Source organism: Aedes albopictus, chromosome 3, assembly GCF_035046485.1.
Source record: "Aedes albopictus strain Foshan chromosome 3, AalbF5, whole genome shotgun sequence".
NCBI lineage: Eukaryota > Metazoa > Arthropoda > Insecta > Diptera > Culicidae > Aedes > Aedes albopictus.
In genome coordinates, this window is record NC_085138.1 from 175,997,439 (window position 1) to 176,009,682 (window position 12,244).

Genomic DNA, 12,244 nt, shown 5'->3' on the forward strand with positions numbered 1-12,244 from the left:
GAAGGGCTTTCTTTGCCTGCCATTCCATGAATTTGTACATTGTGAGGCAAGTACAATGAAACGCTATGCCCAGGGATTAGAGGAATTCTGTGAAGAAAATCCTAGAGGAATTCTCTGAGGAATTGCTGGACAAATTCTTTGTGTAATTTTTGGAGGAACTCCATGAGGAATCCCTGGTGGAATCCCTGGAGGAATCCCTGGAGGAAATCCGAGAGAACTCCCTGTAGGATTCCCTGAAGCAATTCTTGTAGAAATCCCTGATATAATCCTTGAATGAACCAGTGAAGAAAAATTCGTGGAGAAATCCCTGGAGGAATTCCTGGAGGAATCCCTCAAGCAATTATTAGAGGGATGTCTGGGAGAATCCTTGAAGAAAGCTATGACGAAATTTCTGAATAAATTTCCGGAGGAATTCCTAAGGAAATTTCTGGATGAATCACTGAAGTTATTCCTGGAGAAAATCTTTGGAAGAATTTCTGGAGAAATCTTCAGAGGAATTCTGGGAGAAATCCCTGGAACAATTCTTGCAGGAATTCCTAGAGAAATTTCTGGAGGAATTCCTGGAAGAATCCTGGAGAAATTTTTGCAGCAATTTTCGAAGGTATTCCGAGAGGAATCCTTACGGAAATACCTAGAAAAATTCGTGCAGAAATCATTGGTGGAATTCCTGAAGCAATTCTTGGAAGAATATTTGGATGAATTTCTGAAGCATTCCAGGCGGAATCCCTACAGGAATTCCTGGAGGTATTTCCGAACGATTTCCTGGAGAAACTCCTGCAGGAATTGCTGTGGGAGTTTCGGAAGGAACTGCTGTACGCCAGACACCATTACTGACGAATTTCTAGAGGAGTCTCTGGAAAAATTCTAGGATTAAATTCTGCAAGGCTGCTTGGAGGAATGCTAAGAGGAACTCCTGAAGAAATCCCAGAGAGAAGCCCTAGAGAAATCCCATGAGGGATTCCTTTAGTAATCCCTAGAAGAACTTCTGGAGGAATGCCTGGGAAAGTTTCTGTAGGAATTCTAGTAGGTATTCCTGTAGATATTCCTGGGTGAATTCTCAGAAAAAATCCTGAAAGAAATACTGGAGGAATCTCATGCAGAGGTCTAGGAGGAAAACCTGGAGGTATTCCTGAGTAAATTCCGGGAGAAATTCCTGGGGAAATTTCTGAAGGAATCCCTGGAGAATTTCATGGAGGATATGAATTCTTTGATCATTTCTTCGACGGATTTCCGAAGGAATTCCTGAAGGAATTCTAGGGAAAGTCACTGGAGGAATTCCTGGAGGCAAGGCTAGAGGAATCCCTGGAGGAATCCCTAACACAATGCCTTAATAAATCCCTTGAAGAATTCCTGACGGAATGCCTGGAGGAATTCCTGAAAAAATGCCTGGAGCAAGTCCTATTGGAGTTCCCGGAGACATGCTTTGCCTGTAGGAATTCCTAGAAAAATCTCTAGAGGAATTTTTGGAGTAGTCCCTTGAGAAATCCTTGGAGGAATTTCTTGAAGAATCACTGGAGATATTCCAAGAGGAATCCCTGAAGAAATTTCAGGAGAAACCCCTGAAAAATCACTAGAGAAATCTTTAGAGGAACTTCTGGAAGAATCTCTACAGGAATTTCTGGAGGAATGCTTAGAGGAATCTCTATAGGAATTGCTGAAGGAATACCTGCAACACCCTGGAGGAATTTTAGAGGAATCCCTGCAAGCATTCCCAAAGGAATTCCTGAAAGAATTCCTGGAGGAGCTTTTGGAGGAATCCCTGGAAGAATTCCTGCCGAAATCCCAGGAGGAATTCTAGATGGTATCCCAAGAAGACTTTCTGAAGAAATGCCAGGGGATGTAATGAATAAATCACAAATGAAATCTTGTAGGAATCCCTGTAGCAGCTCCTGAACGAATCCCTAGAGGAATCCTTGAAGAAACCCCAGGAGGAAAAAAAACCAGGAGGGTTTCCTGAAGGAATCCCCAGAAGAGTTCCTGGAGGATTTTTATAACACACCGATATACTAGTGGTGCTCATACATAAATCGCAAGGTTCCGCGCATATTTCCTAAGAGCTAAGAGGAAGATGCAAAGAGCTTGCACCGATGAGATTAGAATGGAGCGAAGTGAGACCTTATACGCATAATTGTCCCATGTTATATGAGAATCGCTGGCTAAACTGACACTGAATAAAGCGATTATGACGCGGACACAGACATGCTTCTCTAATCTATAGTAGGTAGGCAACAAGAGTCCCTGCAGTCATGCCTACAGGGTACTCATAGCCTAAAACGAAGAGTGACACTAATGACATTTTGATTCAGTTCCAACCTGGATTGTATCTGAATCAGATCACAGTTGCAATCCAAACCCGTCTGAGGTTCGCTTGCACCAAAATTTGTTTGAAGAAGAAGAAAAATATATGCCCATGCAACGAAAAATGTAATTTAAATTTAAAAAATGTTTTTTTTTCTCATTGTAAAATAGCATGTTTCAAAAAACACACTGTTTCAAAAAAATAATATTCTGGATTCCTCGGACAATTTTCTGCAAAATATCTGACGATCAAAAAATGTGTTGGATATTGGTTCTCTTATTAAGCATGTGGCTCTCATTTTCATCCTACGAAAAACAAAGGATTGAAGCGCCGTTTGTTTTGTATCTAATTTTTGTATTTTTTGTTAGAAGTGAGCACCCACGAAAACAAGAAGAACGGAATCAATCGGTGCCGTAATCGCTTGTTCTCGAATAGGATGAATATGGGAGCGTGAGATTACTGATGGCTCACATACCCTATATGTTACAGTTTCAAAGATATAAATTAAGAGAAGGAAGGAAAAACTTGTTTTTTCTTGTATTGGCCAAGACCAGGGGTGTTCCAACGGGCCGAGAGGCACCAAAGTTTAGATTTTTTTTTTTCTTCATTTAACCCTCCTTATGCATTAGCATTGCCAATTGTACTCTACGTCAACGACCTGTTCCCAATGTGATGCATTTGGAAGGATGAACATGTATTCCATCAAATTTTGGTCCAAATCCGCGTTGGCCGATAACTGTTTCCACTTTTTCTCGGTCTCTTCATTTGTAATAACCCACAAATCATTCACGGATTTACTTTAACTCTTCTAGCCACGACTCCAAGTTTAAAAACTGGGGATATCGAAGAACCGCCAACAAGTTCACTTATTTAACTCATCATTTGTCAAAAATAAACAAATTTTGACTGTTGTATCCTAGAAAGGGCGTGAAGAACTATCTGTTCCATGAGTTTTGGATTACTATTTTTCAACGACTATTGAAAAAGTTGACTGATTTTGAGTAGTGCTTTTATTACACAAAATTGATAAAAATGCGTACAAATCTCGTGTTTCACAACGAATTTCAGAAGGAGTCTTTGTAAGATGAAAGTGTAGATAGTTTTTCATCATTTTCCATTGAAATCTCAATTGATCGTCGATGTTACCTTTCACTTGTCTGCACACAGAGTTATTTTTCATTGAACTTCTCCAACCCCACGCCCGCACAAGAAGCATCAAGTGTGTAACGGTTCGTTTCCATTCGAACTGTTTGTCCAACAGTTCTATTTTTAACCAGAACCAATTCTTCCTATGAGTCTCCTGCTTAGTGATGGAGCACATCATCCCGGAGCTTTCCACCCACACGCAGCCCTATACATTGTAGGCAGCAGTATCGCGGAGCATTTCCCATTGTTCATAGAAATAACTATAGAAACAAGAGTGCTAGCGGAATTCGGTGAATCTTGATAGGAAAACATGGTGGGTGTAATCATTATCTGTAACAAGTCCAGTTCGAGTGGTTGCAATCCTAAATAAGCTCGCAAAGTGATGATTGCATAATATCTTTGACAAACAGTGAGCGTGTACGCAACTAGATTCGGAGGATTCCTTGCTGGGAGTGTTCGGCTTAAAACGTAAACAGTCGGGGAGTGCGCGGTAAGATTCGTAATAACTCTCGCGCTTAGTATCATACAGGCGTATCTACAATGATCGATTTCTTTTCATCGATTTTCTTCCCTGATTATTTCAGGAAATATGAGCAGTATTCGGATGGCTTCTCAGTGAAATCCTGAAGAGGACAAATAGGACTAGCATCTAGAACAACAAAAGCAATCAAAAAAGATATACCGACGTAGTGAAATCGTCCATTGTAGATACGCCCGTATGATACTGAACGCAAGAATTTCCAAAAGTTCTAGCGTCTGAAGCTAAGCTTACATACCGCAAGACAGGTTGCAGATATCTTTCACTTAAAATGTTCCACCAATCCATTTTGTGGCCCATATATCCTATTTGGTGGGAAAAAATGTGGCAGTTTTTTTTCTTCCTTCCGCCTAACGTAAAGCTGTGGCCCTTATTTTGAAGTCAAGTGCAACCTTGAGTCATGAAAACTACAACTGTTTGGAGCGAAGTTCAATGGAATGTTTTTCCCTTCCAGAGCATAGATTCCATTCGTGTGGCCATTTCAATTTCGTTGCACGGCTGTGATGCATATGGTGATGCAAATCGTGACCTCTTGTATACCTTGTAGGCGATGTGGGACGGCGAAGCAAAAAAAAATAATATCGAAATGTGATTCAAACTAGCGTGCATGGAGCGAATCGGGCCTTTGGAATCAATAACTAATTTCGGGGTGGAAGCTCGTGTCAAACCAGAATAAAAACGGATGTTACAGTTGCAAAAATTGTATTTGACTGGCAAGCAACATGATTAGGCTATTATTTTCGGTTGGTTCGATCGATTTTTTCTGAATTTGTCCAGGCGAGGTAAGTTTCTGAGAGGTTGCAATCAAAATGAATTACTATAACAGATCAATTTGGACAATATTCTAGTCATGATTAAGGATAGTCAAGGGGTCGTCAGCACAAAAACTACTTTGCTTAGGGAAAAGAAAAGTTTATTCAGCAGCGAGACAGTTTATGTTCACTATTTGTATACTACTATTTTCTAAATGTAGCCAACCTTAAAGATTAAAAAAACTAAAATAATTGGAAAAAAAAACTGGAAAATAAGAAAACAAGAATGTTGATTAATTGAAAAGATGGATTTATGAAAAACAACCGTGCTCTGGAGGGATTCTAACTCATGATTCATCAGCTACTAACCTAGCTCTCACACACTGAATATGAACACTGCAAGTGGCAACACATACGTTTCGGATTCTAGGTATGTGGAGTGCGAGAATACTTACCTTGCCGGTCAGACTAAGGCCTGAGTGTCCTCCACACATGTGTGTCCTCTGTCGTACGTAAGAGTCGTCTCCATTCTACTCTGTCCTTGGCTGTGTGTCTCCAGTTCCACACTCTGCGAAGGGTCCGCAAACCGTCCTCCAGTTGATCAACCTATCTAGCTCACTGCACACAACGTCTTCTTGTACCGGTCTGATTGCTCTTGAGAACCATTTCAATCGGTTGCTATCCGACATCCTGATGACGTGACTCGCCCACCTTAGCCTCCTGATTTAAGCGGTATGGACGATGGTTGGTTCTCTCATCAGCTGAATCAGCTGGTGATTCATTCGCCTTCTCCCAAGTCCCGTCTACTGTTCACCCCGCTGTAGATGATACGCAACACCTTCCGTTCGAAAACTCCAAGTGTTTGTACGTATAGTCCATATGTAGAGCCCATAGAGGACTACCGGTCTAATCAGCGTTTTGAAGATGGTTAACTTTCGGCGGAATTCAAAGTAAGCTTGATTTCCTGCCACAACGCGTCTTTCAATTTCTCTGCTGGTGTCTTGGTCGGTGGTCACCAGTGAGCCTAAGTACACGAATTCTTCAACCGCCTCGATATCATCATCGTCGATATAAATTCGGGGTGGCAGGCGCGTTAACTCCTCCCTTGAGCCCTTTGCAATCACGTACAAATCTAGTTTGCCTGGGCCTGGGTCCATTCTTTAGTTTAAGTCGGATGTACGTTTCCATTATCGTCTCAAATTTGCGAGCTATAATATAAATACACTAGTTTACAGCATTTTTGAACTCGGTAAGCTGATGATCATTTTTGGTGTAGAATCATGCCCTGAGTTCGAAAACGTGAAAGAAAAAAATTACAGTAGAGCGGAAATTTTTTCGACTTTCCATACAAGGGTGATGATTTGAAATCGATTTTTGTTCTATTTTTAAGCAAAGTCGCCCACTTCAAACATCTCATTCTCCGTAATCAATGCTCCGATTGAGCTGAAATTTTTACTGTAACTCGCCTACATATGGTATGTCAAATAAACGTTGAGAAAGGTTTTTTAAGTTGTTTTTTTTTTTCTTATTGAAAAAAATACATTTCTTTAAAAATTTTTGGGAATTTTGATAAAATTTAAGAAGATCGTCCCTAAAACTCGCCAATATCTTGAATTTCATCAATCTGACGCAAAACCTGTTTTCAGATGATCGAATGGTATTGTATTCAGCTTTTAATTTATGGAAAAAGATTTAAAATTGGTTGAACAAAACGTAATACCTATATTTGAATTTTAGTAAATTACATATTTTGAAAAATTGCAAAACTCGATATGAAGCTAAAACTCAAAAACTGATCTACTTAAAAAATTTTGAAGGTCGGTTTCGAAATCAGCACTAAATTGTGCTTCAAAAATTTTGGTCGTTGACAGAAGTTCACGACTTTCGTTTTATTTTGTAAACTTGTGATATCATCGGCGAAACCAAGCCACTAAACGGACTTCGTGAAAATCGTACCACTCGTGTTTATCCCAATTCTCTTTATTACACCATCTAACGCATTGTTAAACAGCAAGCACGAAAGACCATCACCTTGCCGTAACCCTCTACGATTCGAAGGGACTCGAGAGTGTCCCTGATACTTGAACTACGCACATAACTCGATCCTTCGTTTCCTTGTTCAATTGTGTCAATTTATCCGGGAATCCGTATTCGTGCATAATCTGCCATATCTGATCTCGATCGATTGTGTCATAAGTTGATATAAAATCGATGAACAAGTCATCCCCTTATTGCTAGAACTAGGTAACTCGAAATTTGACGTTTTTGAGTTAAATATACCATTATATCGAGCTTTTTGAGCTCTATAATATATCCAAACACCAATAAAATACGATTATAAACGACGAAAATATTCACCATTTTCAAAACTAGGTATCTCAGTGTAGAATACAAGAACTGAGAGCTATAACTAGGTAACTGAGAAAATCATGTCTATTTCCAACCGCACAGGTTAAAATGTATCAAACGCTTAGACGTGGAAATATTACTAGTCATTCTTTTAGTAGATTGAAAATCTTCTACTGTTTTCCTTTTTATGCCAAAAAAACTAAAAATACTTTACTTGTATTGATTTAGCTAAAAACTGTGATTGTTCGTAGACGATTATTTTATGAACATTTTAGGTGTCATGACGTGATATAACAGGCATGCTAGCAAATTCAGTAATTACACGTTAATTTCAATATGTGAACCCTTTTAAATTTGCATACTGCAACAAGAAAACTGAAAAGAATGATATGAATAGTGGTAAAAACTAGGTATCTCAGAACATCTCCTCCATTATTTAAGATGAATTTTGAGTGCTATAACTAGGTAACTCGACAATTTTTCAACCATTTATTGTTTTTTTCAAAGGTTTAAACCAAAATAGTTCAAAACTTTTTCTTGTAGCAGAAAGAGTACAAGCTGAATAAGCAATCAATGCCAATGCAATTCTTCTCCGTCGAGTTACCTAGTTCTAGCATTAAGGGGACGAAGTGATGTGTGGACACGTTGTATTCGAGGCACGTTTGCAACACCTGGCTGATGGCGGATATCTGGTTCATTGTAGCCCGTTCACCCATGTGCCACGAACTTTCTTGCAATCGGTGCTAGACGGCCGCATAAAATTTGAGAGAGAACCTTTTAGGTAGCGCTCACTAGTGTGATCGAGCGTAGGGTTACCATATTGTTCACACATGAAAAGAGTACATTCAAGAATTTTGATAAAAGAGTACAAAAGAGTACAGGAATCGATTGAATACTGTTTGACACTCGTGAAGATTTTTCATATTTAAATTCTGTGAACCATACTTGACATCTAAAGGTAGGTAAATTTTCTAACGAAGTAAAAAACTAAAGTTGTGTCTACTTAAGACATCACTGGATAGTTATTACAGCAGTTTCTAATTTCACATTTTTTCAGTATTCATGCCAACTGTTGGGGCGGTTTTATAGTGAAACTGGCAACACTGCACAAATTGATAAGTAGTAGAAAAGAAGGCGATGAAGTGAGCAGTTAGGAAGTAGAATCCCTTTGCAAACAGCGGATTTATACACTTAAATGTAAGTTGTAAACAATGTAAATAGTAAGTAGTTTGTTAATAAATAAATATATATATTTCAGCATTGAAGCTGCATAACCGAAATGCTGCTGTCAATAGGTGTTAATCCATGCAAAGGTGATGCTCCCAACACCAACTATTGATCAATCCAAATACTTGTGTGTTAGTGATTTGTTTTCAAATTTCTTTCGTTACGAATTAACAAGATCTGTCAAATTTTTGTTCTCCCGTAGATGGATTTCGTGCAATAGGTTTCGTAAGACTTTTTTTTTTGTGAAATGGACCTAGTGTGATGATTAAAACACGTGACGCTTACGCCGAGGATCGAATACCAATCCCGACAAACTCGCTAAATGTGAGTTCTTTCTTCTGAAGGGCTAAAATCTCGTTAATACAGATTACAAACTTCTTTTAAGATTTCAATGGAAAATGTAACTCACTGCTTCGTTCAAGACAGTTTAAAAAATTGAGCCTGCTTTCAAAAGCTAGCATATTACAAAAACGAAATACTTTCATTATTATTTACCCTTCCGATTATTGCACGTCAAAGTGAAACCATTTTTGCAAAACAAATTAATACACGACAGTTTTAACAACATTTTTCAGCAAGGAGCGAATCATAATCTGAATGAATTAGAGTGATTTCGATGGAAGAAAGGGAAAATTAAGATGGCCTTTCTTCTGCAGATAAGACCTCTCGTTAAAAGTGATTCTAATTTGTAGCATGCTTTTTTACTACTTGTAAGGTTATTTTGACTGATATGTATATTTTATTAGAAAAATGTAATTTTGCAAAAAAGAGTACAATTGGGCCCATTTTACCAAAAAGAATAGTACGCCCAATTTTTTGCTGAAATAGAGTACATGTACTCTAAAAAGAGTACGTCTGGTAACCCTAATCGAGCGGTAGTTCCCGCAATCCAAATTGTTGCCCAATGTGTATATCATTCTTCTATTCCTCCAGTAATACTTCTTCCCAATTATGCATTGATAATAACCCAGTGTACTCACCAGGGTCACTGTTAGCTGCTGCACGTATTCTTGAACCACTTCCACGTTCCGCAGCCACTCGATGTTGAATCGTGACTTCGACGCGTGGTAATAACTGTCGAAAATTTTGAGCTCATGCATACAGTGACTAGGTAGTGATCCGAAACTATATGTGCACTGCGGTATGTGCGGACGTTTTGTTTGATGGTCGAGTGATCTCCAGGTGTTTTTGTGGATATCTTTGCGGGGAAAGAAAATACTTCAGGCTACCATACCACGGGAGGCTGCAAAGTTTACGCATCGCTGGCCGTTATCATTCACTACGGCGTGCAGGCTGTTTCGCCCGATTAGCGGTCTGTACATTTCCTCCCTTCCTAAATGCGCGTTCATGTCGCCGAGAACGATTTTCACGTCACGCGGCGAGCAACCATCGTATGTTTGCTCTAACTGCGCGTAGAACGCTTCTTTCTCGTCATCAGGTCTCCCTTCGTGTGAGCAGTACCTACACGTTAATGATGCTGTTCCCTTAACTCTCAACATGCACATCCTTGCGTTGATCGTCTGCCACCCGATCACACGTTGTCGCATCTTGGCCAACACTATAAACCCTGTTCCCAGTTCATTGGTTGTGCCACAGCTGTGGTAGAAGGTAGCCGTCCGATGCCCGCTTTTCCACACTTTCTGTCCAGTCCAACAAAATTCAAACAGTGCCACGAAGTCGAAATTGCGGGGATGTAATTCGTCGTAGATTACTCTATCACATCCTGCGAAGCCAAGTGACTTGCAATTCCATGTTCCAAGTTTCCAATCTAAGTCCTCTTTCTGTCGCGTTGGTCTTTGCCTATTTTATCGCGTCGTATTTTGTCCTATGTTATTCGTAATGGGGATTTTCATATCTCCTCAATCTAGGTGAAGTCAGAAAGATAACAGTGCCCAAGCTGCACTACCAACTAAGCACACAACTCTTAGTTGGCGGTTTTTGTCATCGATTGATCCGTGGAAGCATGAGGTAAGAACTCGTGAGGAACAGATCTATGCTGGACGCTCTCCTTGTCGACTTTTGATTTACTACTAATTTGGCAACCTTTTTCCAGTTCTACGATATCCTAGGGCCGAATATTACGCATCTCCCAGAACACCATAAATGAAGAGCTTTACGTATCCTGCACCCTTGTGCATGTGTTTTTGCCATCCGTCGAAATAAAATGCATTTTTTTTAATGTTAATTACTAGAGTTTAATCCAACGAGTTCTGCAAGGATAAATGGGCTATTGTGTTTTGAACATTTACTAAAAAGTCTTGATATTAGCTCCCCTATTATATTCAGGGAGTTATACAAAGAGTTTACACTTTTCTAGTGGAATTTTCATTCTACTCAGGTGGGCTTCCCTAATAATACAGGTTCTAATTATATCCATTCTGAGTAAAGAAATCTGAAAATAAATTATATGAAAATCAATGAATAATGATCCTCCATTAAGTATTTGAAACATAAATTCATTAATTATGTACAGATGTTTGTGGAATCCGCTTCGTCCTTAATACCATCATCCATACAATCTGCATGTTACCACCATCGATTGTTAACTTTCCAAGCTACAGCAAGCTCTCCGTGTGTCGACTCATCCACTGCAGCACCACCAACCACTTCGCAAATAGCCAATTACGCGGTACGATCCTTTTTGGCTGGATTTTTCATGATTTCTGCTTATTTTTTCGAGCGGAACCAGCTCACTATTTACCTTGCACTTGACTTGGTGGGACACTTTTGAACAACCCAAAAGCTACACCAATATCCACCGTCATCGTACAGTCGTCGGTCGTGGCTCAGCCGGTCGGTGGTGGGTCGTACGATTTGTGCTGCTTTGGAGCCTTTGTCGTGCGCTCCAAATGATTCGGTGACCTGGCTGGTTCCTATTCGTGAATACTGGCAGGTACTGAGTTTCACTATAAGTAGAGGTAGTTCCGTTCCGTTGCCGGTGAAGCTAGTTTTTCTTCTTGATGACTTTTGCCACTTGAATGGCTCAAGAGTGAGTTCGCTCGAAAAGGACCGTCACGCGATAATTGGAGCTCCGAGTGCAATATCAACCAATTATTATGATAGCATTAATTCAAACGTCTGTTTTCAATAGTTTGAGGTGTTTGCGCGGAGTGGAGGTTGGTCGTATCGTTGACATCGGGGGATGATGTCTTTCTTCACTAAGCCAGCGCTGAGCTCGGAGCCGAATTTATCGATTTACTATTTCGCTCAAGGCAACGTGCCTCTGCATGGAACGTCGCTTCAAGAGGAATGTACTCTATTTACCAGAGTCAAGGATTTCTGTTCCATAGTGCTGGGCTGACTGGGTGAAGACATGCAGCTTTGGGGATTAATTTGGCACACCGTTTTATGGGGGCTCAGTTCGAACGAGCTTTGTGGGCACACCACCGGCGAAACTGCATTGCGACACGAAATCACACTCACATGCTGGGAGTGTTCTGTCAAGATTGGAAACAGTTTTGCCGTCAATCTAGGTGGTGTTGTCTCGAAGAAACCTAGCAGAGATTTTGCTGGCAAATGAGTGATTGATAGCAACATGCACTCTTAGATTTGTTGCAAAAAGAAAGAGTACTTCGCAAGGTGCAACATATTAGAGATTCTCGATTTCCTGATATTGTATTGTTATGAGAATGGACCCTGCTACTCAGCTTGATTCTCAATCAGCGTTTCCACATTTGTATCTGCAATAATTGATTTTCTTCGATTTTCCATTAGGGAATGTCCATAAATAACGTTACGCTTTGAGGAGGGAGGGGGTGTCAGCTAAGTGTGACGACTCATACAAAATATTCTGAGGTCCCACACAAAAAAAAAAAATAAAATGGTCGATTTTAATGTATGGGTGTTTCAGTGTATGGATAATGGTCTGGTGTAGTTCATGATTTTTCATCAGGGCCTAGCTGATTTGATCGCTTTCTCTTCGTCGATTCTCTC

The 12,244-nt window shown here is 40.0% G+C and overlaps 1 protein-coding gene across 2 annotated transcripts in view; it reads left to right on the forward strand.

The window, feature by feature from the left end:
* The window catches only part of LOC109403733 (acetylcholinesterase), a 104,532-nt gene that overhangs the window by 55,996 nt on the left and 36,292 nt on the right, over nt 1–12,244 (forward strand). The gene's annotated exons all lie outside the window — the stretch shown is intronic.